This window comes from Pinus tabuliformis, chromosome 1_1, assembly GCF_031772625.1.
Source record: "Pinus tabuliformis cultivar Carrire ecotype Pingquan chromosome 1_1, CPIR1, whole genome shotgun sequence".
Taxonomy (NCBI): Eukaryota; Viridiplantae; Streptophyta; class Pinopsida; order Pinales; family Pinaceae; genus Pinus; species Pinus tabuliformis.
The window spans coordinates 396,049,728-396,064,756 of NC_142297.1; positions in this window are offsets into that span (position 1 = coordinate 396,049,728).

The following is a 15,029-nucleotide window of genomic DNA, read 5'->3' on the forward strand; positions in this document are numbered from 1 at the left end:
GGGTAACCAACTTCCCGAGGTTGTAACTTGCTAATATTATCTATGTTTCACGCATATGATACCTTGTTGGAAAGGTATCTCTGAGTACTAAACTTCCTATGGCCATGGGCCTACTATAAACCCTAAAAAGTCTTCGTTTAAGGGGTCAAAACTTCTCTAGAAGTTCAGGACCCAAAAAACTGCTAAAAATAGTAAAGTGCCGAAATGAACAAGGAAACAGATAGAACTAATTGGGGGGTCTAGGTGGAATAGGCGGGTGGACACCAATATCCACCTGGATCAGGATACCATGTAAGTAGTCAACCCAATAGCCATATTTCAAGCCATCCCCTGTGAAAGTCATCTCCTTGTTGTCAAAAGGGTCTTCAAACATCTACAAGGCACAATTGGTTATGTGATATGGTATCTTATAACCAAAGATTTCAAATTAAGGGCCTATACTAATGTTGAATACACTATAAGTATTGATGATAGAAATAGCACCTCTGGTGCAACATTCTTCTTGGGAGATTGTTTAGTATCTTTGGTCGGCAAGAATTAGGACTCCATCTCTCTATCAACTGTAAAAGCATAACATATTACAGTTGGCACTTTTTACTCACAAATTATCTTGATGAAGCAAACATTGAAGGAAGTTAAGGTAGAGTTGAGAAGAGATAATTCCCATCATGTGTGACAATGTCAGTGTTATCAACATTTCTAAGAATCTTGTCATGCACTCAAAGACCAAGCATATTCCTATCAAGTTCCATTTCTTAAGAGAGAAAGTTGCCACTAATGTTGTTCTTCTTGATTATGTGGCCACTAAAGAACAACTTTCAAGCATATTTACTAAGAAATTTGCAAGATAACCCTTTGTGTATCTTTAGATATAGATAGAATTTGTGACCCCTCTAAAAGACTTGGTTATAATGTGTGTTGGAAGTACTCAGTGTGTGGGGTCAATTGAAGAGTAGGTTGTAGTGGTTCATGTAGAGTTTTCATGAGAATATTTTTCCATTGATGCCATAGAGGGATAAGATTACTGGTGATTAAGAGAAGGAAAATGATTTAGAAAACCACGTCTGGTTTCAAGCGGAGCTCACAATTTTTCCATCTGTAACACTCTTCTCCCACATCTACCCAAGTAACTAGAAAATCGGGATAAACATGCGATGAGAGGCTACTATGGTTGGATTCGACCTCCTATGTGACCTTAAGGAAGTGGAATCGATAGAAACATAACACACAGACCTTCCACATCAACTACAAGGCCCTTGCAAACCATGCCAACAAAGTAGAAAGCTTCTCGTAGGTCCCACTGAGTTTTCAAAAAATTTAACTCCCATTCTCTCTCATGTTATAGGCGTGAGAGCACAAGGACCTCCAATTGCTCTCAAAGGATTGCCTGCCAATGTCCAAAGACTCATTTTTCCAGTTTTGTGTTAGCGTCCTTAGCACTGGATGGAGTGCATTCAGGCCTTAAATACCACTTTCCCCTCCATATTTTTCTGCCATATTACAAAGAGAATTATTCATTGGTAGACTCCTTCTCTAAGCGTGGAAATACAGTCAAGGATGGGTTGATCTATTTCGAATTTATGATCGATGGACCTATTCGCAGTGAGGGGTCTTTCAATTTATGAAAAAACTCTACATTAGAATAGGGCAAGCGATGCTAACCTCCTCTCTAGGTGGTATGGTGATGTTGTAGACACACATGTGTACATTTTCTTTATTTTCAGCTCTTTATCTATCTAACGGACTTCACAACAGATATCTAGGTACTGATAGTGACAGATGATTTTCATGTTAGATTTGGTGACAGATGATATCCACAAGTCTATCCTTACTAGTAGTTTGGTGGTTTCTCAGATGTATAATCTTCTTATTATTTTTTTTTAGGAATTCTATTCTATATATTTTGCTCGTTCATTATTCTACTAGGTATTTTTAAGTTTCTTAAGGTCTTGCATATGTAAATATCTTTTGTTTATGATGAAATATTGTTGCCTTTTTCGCTTGAGAAAAATCTCTCGCAACAATAAAACCTTCAAATTTGACCCAATCTGAAATATGTAGTCAAGCATTCCTCAAAACTTGCATGAGAAGTTGGTAAAGCAAGGATCCCATGTTCAAATATCTATTTTCCTCACAATCCCTGGCTAGTCCACATTGCATCTAAAATAAGATGAACATGACCTCACTAATGGAAGCATATGCCAAAACTTCTCAACAAGTTGCAATAAACCATTTTTATCATAATTCATATTTGACCCGAGTTGACATAGCATTGGGTAAGAACAGAGTGAAAGCTATGCGTAGACTATGACCGCCATTCTTGAAAGAGAGGCAAACATTTAGTGCAACATTGTCTTTATGAAATCAACTAAGAAAATTTATAACACAGCTGCTCAAATTGTTGCATTCCTTTTTTAACAATTTGAATTGATCAAGTCTATAAAAAGTAGCATATCCGTCAACGGTCTTTCTTTTGTCCCCTCTCTATTTTTCCTAATACTCTTTCATATCCATGTTTCACCAATTCTTGAACATAAAACCCTGAATAATTATTACACTGCACCGCCTATAGGAAAATTATGTCAACATTACTCAATGTTTTCAATCCAGAATTGGTGAAACATGGATATGTAGGTGTATCAAGAAAACAAATATGGGATGATAGCAAGACCACTAATTGATGTCGTAATTTCTATAAACTGGAACAATTTAATTTGTTAAAAAAATACTGCGTCAATTTTATCAATTATAAAATTTCCCTATCAATTTCATAAAGACAACATTGCACTGAATGTTTTCCTCTCTTTCAAGAATAGTGACCACCATCTATGCATAGCGGTCACTCACTTCTTACCAAAGGCTATGTCAATTCAGGTCATAGAGATTTGAATTATGATCCAGATGGTGTATTGCAACTTGTTGAGAAGTTTCAACATACAGCTCCTCTAGTGAGTTCTTATTCATCTTATTATAGATGTAATGTGGCCACAAAAATTTTGAGGAAAATGGATGTTGGCACAAGAGAACCTCACTTCACCAACTTATCTTACGAGTTCCAAGGAAAATTGGACTACATGTTTCACACTTGGCCAAATTTGAAGGCGATATCATTGTTGGAGCTTATCAATGAGGGTGAACAGAGAATCGATGCAATTCCCGAAATTCAAATTACAATATCTTATAGCAATCGAAAATTGATTTGATTGGTTAGTGTAAAAACATTGAATATTTCATGACTTGACGGTGCCAATTGAATATTGATGATGGAATTATTAATTTGCCAATTAAAATGCAGTTTTCTAACTATTAAATATTTTTATAATAAATAAAATAGGTTAGTGTAAATTAGGACAAACATTTGGTAGGGATTTTTGGAGTTTTAAATTATAGCTATGCAATTTGTAGAATTCTACTGTTTTTGTGTTTTTTTTGTCAAAATTTATACATTAAAAAGTATCTTCAACGCAATTAAAATTTATTATCTAAAAAGAAATTGTTTAGCCAAATTATAATGAAAATATTTTGGAGAACTAAAGTTTACTATCTGATCAAAAAATTTATGGCCAAATTATAATGAAAAAATAAAGAAATTTTAATGATTAAAGTGCTCCATTTGAACTATTGTCTAAAAATTATAGATGAGTGGAATGCCTTAATGGTGACCATTATTTGACTTTTTGATAATTCAATTAAAATAAATTTCAGCTAACTATGTTAATAAGATTTAATTAGCCCATAAAGGATAGTACAATTGGTGATGACCTTGTTCAAAAGTATTATGTAAACTAAGAGATTCAAAATTCAAATTAAATATTATAATTTTTAAAATTTATTATTATTATGAGTATATTTTTGTAATAGGTACTCTTGTTACTAAAGTGAAATTTGTTATTTACCCTTGGTACCAACCTCAAATCAGTAAAAATATTTTCCTCCTTTTGTAATTTCAAAGGAAACAATATTTCTATTAATATAAATAGATGATCAATCCATTAATGACTTGACATTGGATAATAATACGAATACAAATATGAAATCCTTAATCAAAGCAACCTTTTAATTTTTACTAATGGTCATGAGATCAAAAGTTTCTTTAATGAACTTAATTTGCACTATATACGTTTCAAATATCATGAAAGAACATTGCATATCTAACTAGCTAAAGTAAAAAATAGCAAAAAAATATTAATATAGCAGTAAGAAGTGGCTACCTTGTGGAAAACTTCATTAGCAATGATCATAACAAAACTTAATCACTAGAATTATTAATTTAATTCATTGGTAATTCAATAATTAAATATTATATTTAAAACCAACTAAATTAATGTATAAAGGGGCAAGGGGATAATTCAATAAGCGATCTTGGTCATATGAAATATTGTGTAAACTAGGATATCCAATATTCAAATTTCTTTAAAGTAATATTATCTAAAAAAAGAAACTATATATACTAATTAATTAATTTAGAATAGTCAAAATTAACAATCAAAAACCAAAACTATCATGATATCAAAATACCAAACTAGTTTCACTATCCTTAAATAGTTTATATAAAATATAACTAATAATTAATAGCTTATGATAAATTTTATCATGATCATCAATCAATCTCGTTGAAAGTGGAAAAACTTCAATAACTCTCTTGTATTGAGGACCATCTCTACAACCATCAAAATCCTACAACTCTAGTCAATCCAACAATTATGGGTACTATTAATATTTTTGTGCACTCTTGCTAGTTTCAATTAACTTATTATTTTTCTAGTTGCACGTGTAATTTTTGAGTATCTCATAGTAAAGGCTTACTCAATATACCATTTTACATTTATCTAATTAATATATAAACATTTAAGACAAAAGACAAATTATTGTCCTTGGTCTAGCTTACAACCTTGCAAACCGTGATAATTTGTTTTGATAAAACCACTTAGAGAAACTTTTATCATCAATTAAACTATCTACAATATTAAAAATCAACCACCAATAACATTAACTTAATATATATAAAATATCAAATAATTATACAGAATCCATCTCATTAAGAAATTTATTCCATAAATACTTAAAGCTTAGGAGCAAAAATCTATGGATTAATATGTCTATAGTAAAAAAATAATTGACTAGGATAAACTTTCATTATCACATAAAAGTAGCGTCAAAATAAAGTTTTTACGCTAGTTTTATAAAGTTTTTAACTTTATAAAATTAAAACCTAAACAACCAAAACTTTATGTAATAAAAAAAAATATAGAATACAAAATCCAAATTCTACACTTCTAATTAATTTAACTATTATAGGTATTATTGATATTTCCATTTATTACAGGTTTTAGTCGATTTATTATTTTTCTACTTCACTGGGAATTTATAATACTGCTTAATGAAGGACCGACCAGAATTTTGCCCATATCCTATTAAGATATAGACCTTGGGACACAAGACAATTTCTTTCCATGAGTTTGGTTTACAATGGAAAAATATTTCGGAAAAACATCTTATATAAATTTTTAATATCCATTAAACTATGTGTAATATTAAAAATCATCAACCAAAGGAATATATATAAAAAATAATCTATTATCCATCTTATTAATAATTTAATTCCATAAATATTTTTGTGATCAATCATAAGAGATTTTTTTTTAGCAATTTGCAATATAAAGCTTAAGAGCAACAAGCTATTGATTAGTATGTCGATAATACAAACATAATCGACTATGAAATATGGAAAGTTTCATAATTATGTAAAAATAGCGATACAACTAATTTGTATAATTGCTGTAAATTTATAAAAATTAAATTAAATTATTTCAAAAATACATAGAATACAAAACAATTCAGTAATTTATATTATATGGAATAATTCATTTTAATTTAAGGAAATAAATATGAAAAATCAAAATACAAAATAGAAATACATCATTTAGTAAATTTTAGATACAAAACAAAGAAGAATATCAATATAAAAAAGCTCTTATTCATTTATAATCCTGCGTAAATCCATCTCTACCGAACATCCAGAGATCAAATTTTATTTTATTTATTTTTTCAATTTGATTTAATTTTGTTTTATTTCGACTAAATCAAAATTCCAAAATTCCAAATATTACATCTCATACTACGTTACATCTCCCCCATACTACGTTGGAGAGGGCCTCTTAACCCAAAAATCTAACATCCAAAAATATATTGAGAGTGGCCTAGATTAAAATACTCGAATTATGACACTTTTTTTCAACACTTCAACATTATTTACTTTATTTTATTTAGTTTACTTTTTTAATTTGATTTCATTTATTACAACATCTTCCCCATATTAGGCTGGAGAAGGCCTCTTGGTGCAAAAACCTAACCAAAAATATATTAAAAGGGACCTAGACTAAAATAGGCGGACGTTATTTACTTTATTTTATTTAGCCTCTTGGCTAAAAAAAATCCAACAACCAAAAATATATTAAGATTGGCCTAGATTAAAATACCTGGATTATGAAATTTCTTTTCGACACTTCAATGTTATCAATTTAATTTTTGAAAAAAATATTAATGAGCTAAAACTAATAAATTAAAGAAATATTAAGTACAAAACCATGGGCTCTAACAAAACCATCGGCAAGAACTAGTAAATTAAAAAAATTAAAGTACAAAACCATGCACTATAACAAAGCCATTGGGATAACGTTTTTTTTTCAAAAGTTATTTAGACATAATTAAATCTAGGGAATAAAAAATAATGGTTTGGTAAGTTATAACGGTTGGTGATGACCTTTTTTTTTAAGTTGTTTTACCATAATTAAATTTAACAACTAAAAATGAACTGTTTGGTAAGTTAAAACCACAAGTGATATTTATATATAATATTTAACTAAGTAGGAATTAAAAAAATCATAATTTAGTAATGAGCCACACTTGTTAATAATAAACATTGACTCAAATAACAAATTGTAATGGATCTAGGAGAATCAAATCAAAATTAATAAAAAATAACTAATATCAATAAAGAATAACTAAGTTTAACTATCAAATTTTAATATAATAATAAATTTATTATAATATAATAATAAATTTATTTGTTGAATTGAGGCTTCTGTGATCCATATTAAGTTTAAGAGAAATTTTTCGGCGTAAATCACAAGATAAATCATTTGTCGACGCGTATCTTGACCAATGGCTAATTTTGACTTTAGGACCAGAGTCATAAAAATTATTATAATTTAATGGAAATTAGTTACATTAGGTGACCAATAAAAAATATATATAAATATATAAAATAATTTAAATGGTGTTAATGGTTAGTTAAAAAGGTATTGTTTGATAATTAAAATTATAAGTTATTTAGTATTTAAATGGGAATTAGTTATATAAAAGACTTTTTCTTATAATATATGTATAAATTATATGTGTATATATATATAAATATAAAGTAATATACTAAAAGTTAGTTAGAATTAATAAAAATATTGGAACGAGAAAATCAAGTTAACTTCAAAATATATATATATATATATATATATATATATAATATATATATATATATATATAAAATAAAATAAAATAAATAAATAAAAAATAATAATAACGAGGAAATACTATCAAGTTGTTAATAATAATAATAATAATAATAATAATAATAATACGATAAAAAATAATAAATAAATCAAGCGAGCAAAAGAAAACTACAGAGCCAAAAGGAGAAACCCTAGGAGGAAGGAAAAGACAAGGCTCCAAGGAAAAAGATTCGCGAAATTAAGGAAAACATTGAAAGCCAGAAAAAGCAAGACTAGGAAGAAAGGGCAGGGATCCAGTAGCTACTGATCTTCTAGCCATCATCTCGGAAAAAGATTCGCGAAATTAAGGAAAACATTGAAAGCCGGAAAAAGCAAGACTAGGAAGAAAGGGCAGGGATCCAGCAGCTACTGATCTTCTAGCCATCATCTCTATTGAGATTGCTCAGCCTTCTTTCAATTTCAATAGCTTCCCTGAATTTACGGTCATGGAACTGCGCAACCTTCGCAATAACCTTGGCCTCCTCAATACACACCTATGTTGCTCGGCCTTCTTTCAATTTCAATAGCTTCCCTGAATTTACGGTAATGGAACTGCGCAACCTTGGCAACAACCTTGGCCTCCTCAATACACACCTGATGCTTGGTGTTTGGAACTGCGCAACCTTGGCAATAACCTTGGCCTCCTCAATACACACCTAATGCTTGGTCTTTTCCGCATGCTCTGCTGCTGAATGCTGAAGACTTGGTTATACAAGATCGTATATATGATGCATTAAAATAAATAATAGAAAATATGACTACATATATTAACCAGCATAGATCCGTCTTTACTCTGGATCTACCAAGAGCCGAGAGGGATCAAATTTTTTTTCACTCTATGCTAGTTTGCATATATTTGATCCCTCTCCATATTTACTCTGATCTACCAAGCGCCGAGAGGGATCAAATATTTATTAACCAGCATAGATCCGTCTTTACTCTGGATCTACCAAGAGCCGAGAGGGATCAAATATTTTTTCACTCTATGCTAGTTTGCATATATTTGATCCCTCTCCATATTTACTCTGATCTACCAAGCCCCGAGAGGGATCAAATATTTTTCACTCTATGCTAGTTTGCATATCTCAGCACTTAGTAGATCGAGAGTAAATATGGATCTATGTTGGTTTAATCCCCCCTTTAAATAGGCTACATTTCACATGAATACCATGGGTCAATACCATTGAGTCTCAATACCATGGGTCAATACCATGTGCCATATTTGTTTTTATTAATATTAATATTAGGGTTATAATGTTTTTTTCATGGTTTTAATAATAATTTGGCCCATAGACTTCACCTAACGAAAACCTCTTTTTTGAGTGTTCGTAAATATAAAGTGACTTATGGAGTGAATATATATATATATATATATATATATATATATATATATATATATATATAACATACCTTTGGTTTATTTATATTTTTATTAATTTACCATACCTCTTTTATAAATATGGTATTTGACCCATGGTATTAAAATGGTAATTAGCCCATAGGCTTTATTCACCTAAATAAAACCTCTTTTGTGAGCCTTCTTAAAAAGAAAGAGGTTTATGGACTAAATATAAAAAGAGGTTTTATTTATTTATGATACCTTTAGTTTATTTATATTTTTATATATTTACCATACCTTTGGAGTAAGTATAAAAAAGGTTTTATTTTTTTACCATACCTCGACTTTATTTATATTTTTATTTATTTACCATACCTACTTTTTGAGTGTTCATAAACCTCTTTACATTTTAAATTTATATTGTGTTTATATATAATAATAATTAAATTGATTTCTAAATAGGGTCGATATTAGATTAGAAATGTTAAATGTTAAACATTACATGTTAAATATTTACGTTTACGTTTACATTCACATTTACATGTTTATGTGAGATCTACCCCCATACTGGGCTGAAGAGCATCTCTCGGCTCAATGATTTAATAAATGCAAATACAAATATGACACCCATTATACACTTTAACCTTGAGTGGGCCTAATCGTTAAGAGCATGTGTTTCCTCCTAAGAGGTCACAAGTTCAAAACTAGAGTGGGGTAAAGTATGTATGGCTTTGTAGACTTAGCAGTAAAATCGTTGCATAGAGGTGGCTCCCTTATCCCACAAACAAGGGGGTATCATACACCAATTTGGTGTCTGGCTTGGCTATGACCTTAAAATAATAATAATAATGGTAATTAATATATACTAGCTTAGATCCATCTTAGTTTCAGATCTACCAAGCCCCGAGAGGGATGAAATCTCTTCTAACTCTAAAAGAGGTTTACCCCTGAAGAGATTGATCCCTTTGAGTGCTTAGGAGACCAGAAGTTAAGATGAATTTAGGAGGATTGAATTATTAATCATTATTATTATTATTATTATTATTTTGATAAATAAGCATTCCATTGATAAAACAGAGGTCAAAGTATGTCATAGTCCCCTCCTACGACCCAAAATAAACCACATAATAAAAAATACGAGATAAAAAAGTATGTCTAGCTAAGATGGTTTGGAAATCCAAGCACATCAAAATAAAAACCTAGTTTACTGATAAGCATCTAAAACTAAATAACAAAGTTGATGCATGCCCCAAAAAAGATATGTAAGATAGACCATAACGGATTAAAGGGAATTTGAGACTCAATTAGAATTAGGGATCTCCTAGAGAGACTTGACCTTGATTTTTCCGAAGGAGATTCTCAATCCTAAATAGGCAGTGGGCAATTTGATGGTTCTCTACATGAATGCAAAGAGGAGGACGGGGAATATTCTCGTGAAAGGGAAGGGAAGCCACCTTCACAACAAAGAAAATTATAGCAAAATTAAGGTTCGATTTAGCATGTAGAGAAACCAATTGAGGCAACAACAAGATAGTAGAAAAGCTTGACAATGTATTTGGAGGCAATACCATCTTCCTTGCCTTAGAATGAGAAAGTATCATCCAAGGAGGAATTAAATGTTGTAATGGTGATGGAGGTGATGTGGGTTGGCTTCTTTCCCTCCATCATGTGATGGAGGTGGTAGAGGGGCCATAACCCATCCTTTTGACGATATTTTCTTAGCCCTCCCTCATAGGGGAAATGATTATTTATAATTATAAATAAAAATTATTAATTTTTTTTTTTAATTTGTATGTAATTTAACCAAGTCTAAATATTTTATTCATAATTTTAATTATTAATTTATTTTAGGTAATTTGATCAATTCAAAATGTTTAACACAACATGACTTTACAACATCTCCTCCATACTGGGTTAATGATCCATTTCAATTTATATGTGAAATCCAAAAATTATAATTAAATAATTAAATAATTAAACAATATGATTTATATATGTAATAATAGTTTAATTGGTCAAGTACCTGTGTTTAAAGTACTTTTGCTAATAATAGGTCACAACCTCAATTCTCTTGACACTCATGGGGTCACAAAGTGGTCCTATTGGGTGAATTTTCTTGGTACATATTTTAAGTAGATGTAGTGGTCACCCAATCCATAAAATTAAATATTGTAACATATTTTATGAAGGTTATGAATTAATTTATTTATTTTTTCAAATTGTTTGTGATTCTCTAAGCTTGACATATGGCTTAAGGAGTCATGACCCAAGGGCATCTAATCTGTCAATGTCACTCAGGGATCACACCCGACCTGGGGCATAATATCCCTAAGCTGACTAGATTTTTTTAGCATGTATCCCCCCTAGCATAGGGCACAACCACCCCATGAAATTTGATCTTATAATAATTGATTTTTATTAATTTATATGTTTAATTTTTTTTTTTAAACATGATCAGGTACTTATATATTATAAAACTGCTTGGAGCCAATTCCAGTTACATAAGTGGATGGAAGTAGATAAAGAGAAGTCCAAAATGGGTTCGCAGACCCTGACTTCTTATAGACAAACTTGAGTAGTGTAGATTGAAAGAGAAAACGGCTGTATAGCCTTACAAACAGACCTGCAAGAAGACAAAATTTGCTAGTCATTAGTTAGATTACTAGAGCTGATTGACAGAGTCATCAATCTGGGGTTCTTTCTTGACGCTTCCTCTGGTTGAAGTCTCAGCTTGCATACTCTGAGTGATGGATTTGATGTGGGCGATTGCCTCCTCCATGTGTTTGCATTTTTCCTTTAGGCTTTCTATCTCTGCCTTGTGTTTTTCCAGTTTCTTTCTCTTTGATCTGCTATCTGCCTGAAAGTCCTCTTTGAGCTCGTTGAAATGTTTGACAAACCTTGCAATCATAAAGCAATGGGCTTTACACAGCGTGCAGTTGCCGTTTCCAAGCACTCTGTCCAGAGGATTCTCGGGCATCTCTCGATTTTCCGGAGCCTCAGTATGCTCTCTGTTTTCCGGGATCTCTGCCATTTCCAGGGAACTGATATGGATGCAGAGCGGGAACAGGGAAAAGGAGCTGGGCTGAAGAGGAAGGAGACCTGCACGAAAGAGGGAAAATGCAACGAAGAAGGAACAGAGCAGGGGAGAGATCGCACTTAAAATGGAGAACCAGGCACAGAGTTTTACCAAACTGTCGAGGAGGAGAGGAGCAGCCGAGCTGAAGGCGATATTCCGATCTTGGAGATTGCTAGCTTCCCTAGGAGCTTCTGAGAACGATCTCACAACCGATTTGAAAGGATAGTTGCCTCTCTTGATGCCGAACTTCTTGAGCTGAATGCCAGGAATAGAACCTTTACTCGCCTGCGAAGAAAGGGACGTGTTTCTGATGTGCTCGTAGAGAGAAGGATTGGTGAATATATAGAGCAGAGTGGGAGGGTGAGCGGGCCGAGGATGCGGCATAAGCTCAGTGATCTGGCTAGGATTAGGCACCATCTTCAAATCTTTGCAGCAGTCTAAGGAGATCGTGAAAAGACTTTTACCGGAATTCTGCATGGGAGAGTCACGAGGAAGCTGGGATATCGAGATCCTGTGATCGGACCAAAAATGATGAGAGGTGGGCATGGAGAAGGGGGGATCGAAATTCAAAGCCTGGCGTGCAGCGTGCGACTTGACTGATTTTGGCCAGAGATCACAAGAAGGAGGGTGGGGAATGATAAGACAGAAGGTCGAATGGATGCTGGAATGACTAGTCAGGGAGTTTGACAGGCAACTAAGCCGACTATGGGACTGGTTTTTCATATATAATATCATTTTCTTTAACTTGGCCGATCTGTCTGTTGGATGCCTTAGTGGCGTAATGGTCCGCTTCAGTGTTGTTGTCTCTTAGAACGTGTTTGAAAGTCGTGTCTCCCATTTCTTTGACATTATCCTCAATCCTGAGCTTTACATTATTAAGGGCCTCTTTTTTAAATTCTGTTCCCGCCACCATAGCTGCAATGACGATGGCTGAGTCTCCCACTATTATTGGATTCCTGATTCTCAGCCGGTTTAGAATGAGGGTGCCTAAGTAGAGGCTGTAAGCTTCAGCCAGGTTGTTGGACATTTGGCCCAAACCCCATTCATAGCTTACCAGAGTTTTGCCATGGCTGTCCTTTATGATACCCCCTGCTCCAGCTTCCCCCGGGTTATTTTTGGAGGCCCCGTCGAAATGCAAAGTAGGGCGATTCTGATCTAGGATCCATTGACTTACTTCTTCCCTTGTGCCTCTGAGCTTCCAGTGTATTCTTCTCTTGCTAGCTTTGGGGTGTGCTAGTTGATTGTTGCTGTGATTGATGCTGAATTTATTATACCATTCCATCTCTTCTTTGTGCCAGCTTGATTGGTCTGGAGGAGCTACCAAGTTTGCACTTATTGTTTCAGATATGAGCGCTGTTGTTTTTGCCAGTATGAGGACAAGGTTGGGCTTCTTGTCATTAAAAATACAGTTATTCCTAGCTAACCAGATTTGCCAACTAAGGGTAGCTGGGATGCATTTCCACATACGGGTGATATTGTTTTTACCTTTCTTAGAATAAGGATAACATTTTACCCAGTTTTTTTGAAGGGAGGATAGCTGATCAAAAGTCTCTTCAATTTTCATAGGTCTGACTATCTGAGTCCAACAACTCTGAGCGAAGGGGCAGTGGAAGAATAGATGATGGCTGCTCTCCTCCTCAGTGCGACAAAAGCAGCATATTGATGGCCCCAAGATCCCTCTTTTCCTTAGATTTTCAGCGGTAAGCACCTTTCCTTTGAGGAGAGTCCAATTGAAATGTTTGACCTTTGGAATGCATTCTGATTTCCAAACAGTTGTGAAGAGGTTCCATTTGGCTGTCGAAGTGGATGCCTGGAGGAATTTGTAACCATCTCTAACAATGAATTTCCCACCGCTTGGATCCCATTTGTACCTATCTTCAGCCCCTCTGTTGGTGGGTGCTGCGCCTGTGAGGGAGACCTTAAGATTAAGCCATAGTTCTCTGAGTTCATTGGGGATTTGAAGGTCCTTCCAGCCCTGCCAGGTGTTTCGGTCCCAAGTTGAAATATCATACAAGGAGGTTAAGTTTTTAGCTTCCATCCAGATGTGCAGAGGCCTGAGATTTTGGTTGTGGATTCTTGGTCTGGCGCCCATGATTCTATCTGTCCAGATATTGACCTCATGGCCGCTTCCAAGCACTTTGGAAATGTTCTCTCTGAACTGAGGAAGGACTTTTTTAATTAGCTTCCAAACAGGGGTGCAAGATCTTTCAGCTATTGTTTCGGAAAGAAGATTAAAATTTGGTCCATTCAGATATTTCCTCTTCAATACTTCCACCCATCAAGAGCCTTTGCCGGTGAGGATTCTCCAAATTAGTTTAAAGCCCATAGCCCGGTTGGAGAAGCTCGGAATTTTGATGGCGAGCCCACCTTTGTCATAGGGAAGGATGACTTGTTCCCATTTGACAAGGCTAAATTTCTTGGATTCTTGCTTTCCCCCCTGCCAGAGAAAACTTCTCATTAGTAATTCCATGTGCTTATGTGTGCTGGCGGGAGCCAAAGTGACCGCATATTGGTAGATGGGGAGAGCAGAGAGAACAGCCTTTATAAGGGTCGATCTACCAGCCAGGTTTAGCCAAGAAACTCCCCAACTTTGAAGGAGACCTCTCATCTTTTCTATGTGTTTGGCCCATATCTCAGCCTTAACTGTTTCTTTGGCTAAAGGCAGACCAAGATAAGAGAAATAACTCCAGTTCCTCTGCATTGGAATGTCCAGAATCAGAGAGATTCTTTGCCTTATTTGTTCAGGGACATTCCAGGTATAGATCTTGCATTTTTTGTTATTCAGCATCCCTCCATAGGCAGCTAGGAAGGCATCCAAGACTTTCTTGAATCTTTTTGCCATTAGGCTTGAGGCTCCCCCAATGAGAAGGGTATCATCCACGAAGAGCGAATGATTAATCTCTTTAGTCCCTCTTTCTATACCAATTCCAGTGATCTCTTTTTGCTTGCGGAGTTTTTCTAAGTGAATGCTCAGAGTTTCCGCCATTATGATGTATAAGAAAGGGGAGAGAGGGCAGCCTTGCCTCAATCCCCTGGTGCTTCTAAAATACCTGCTTGGGCGACCATTAAT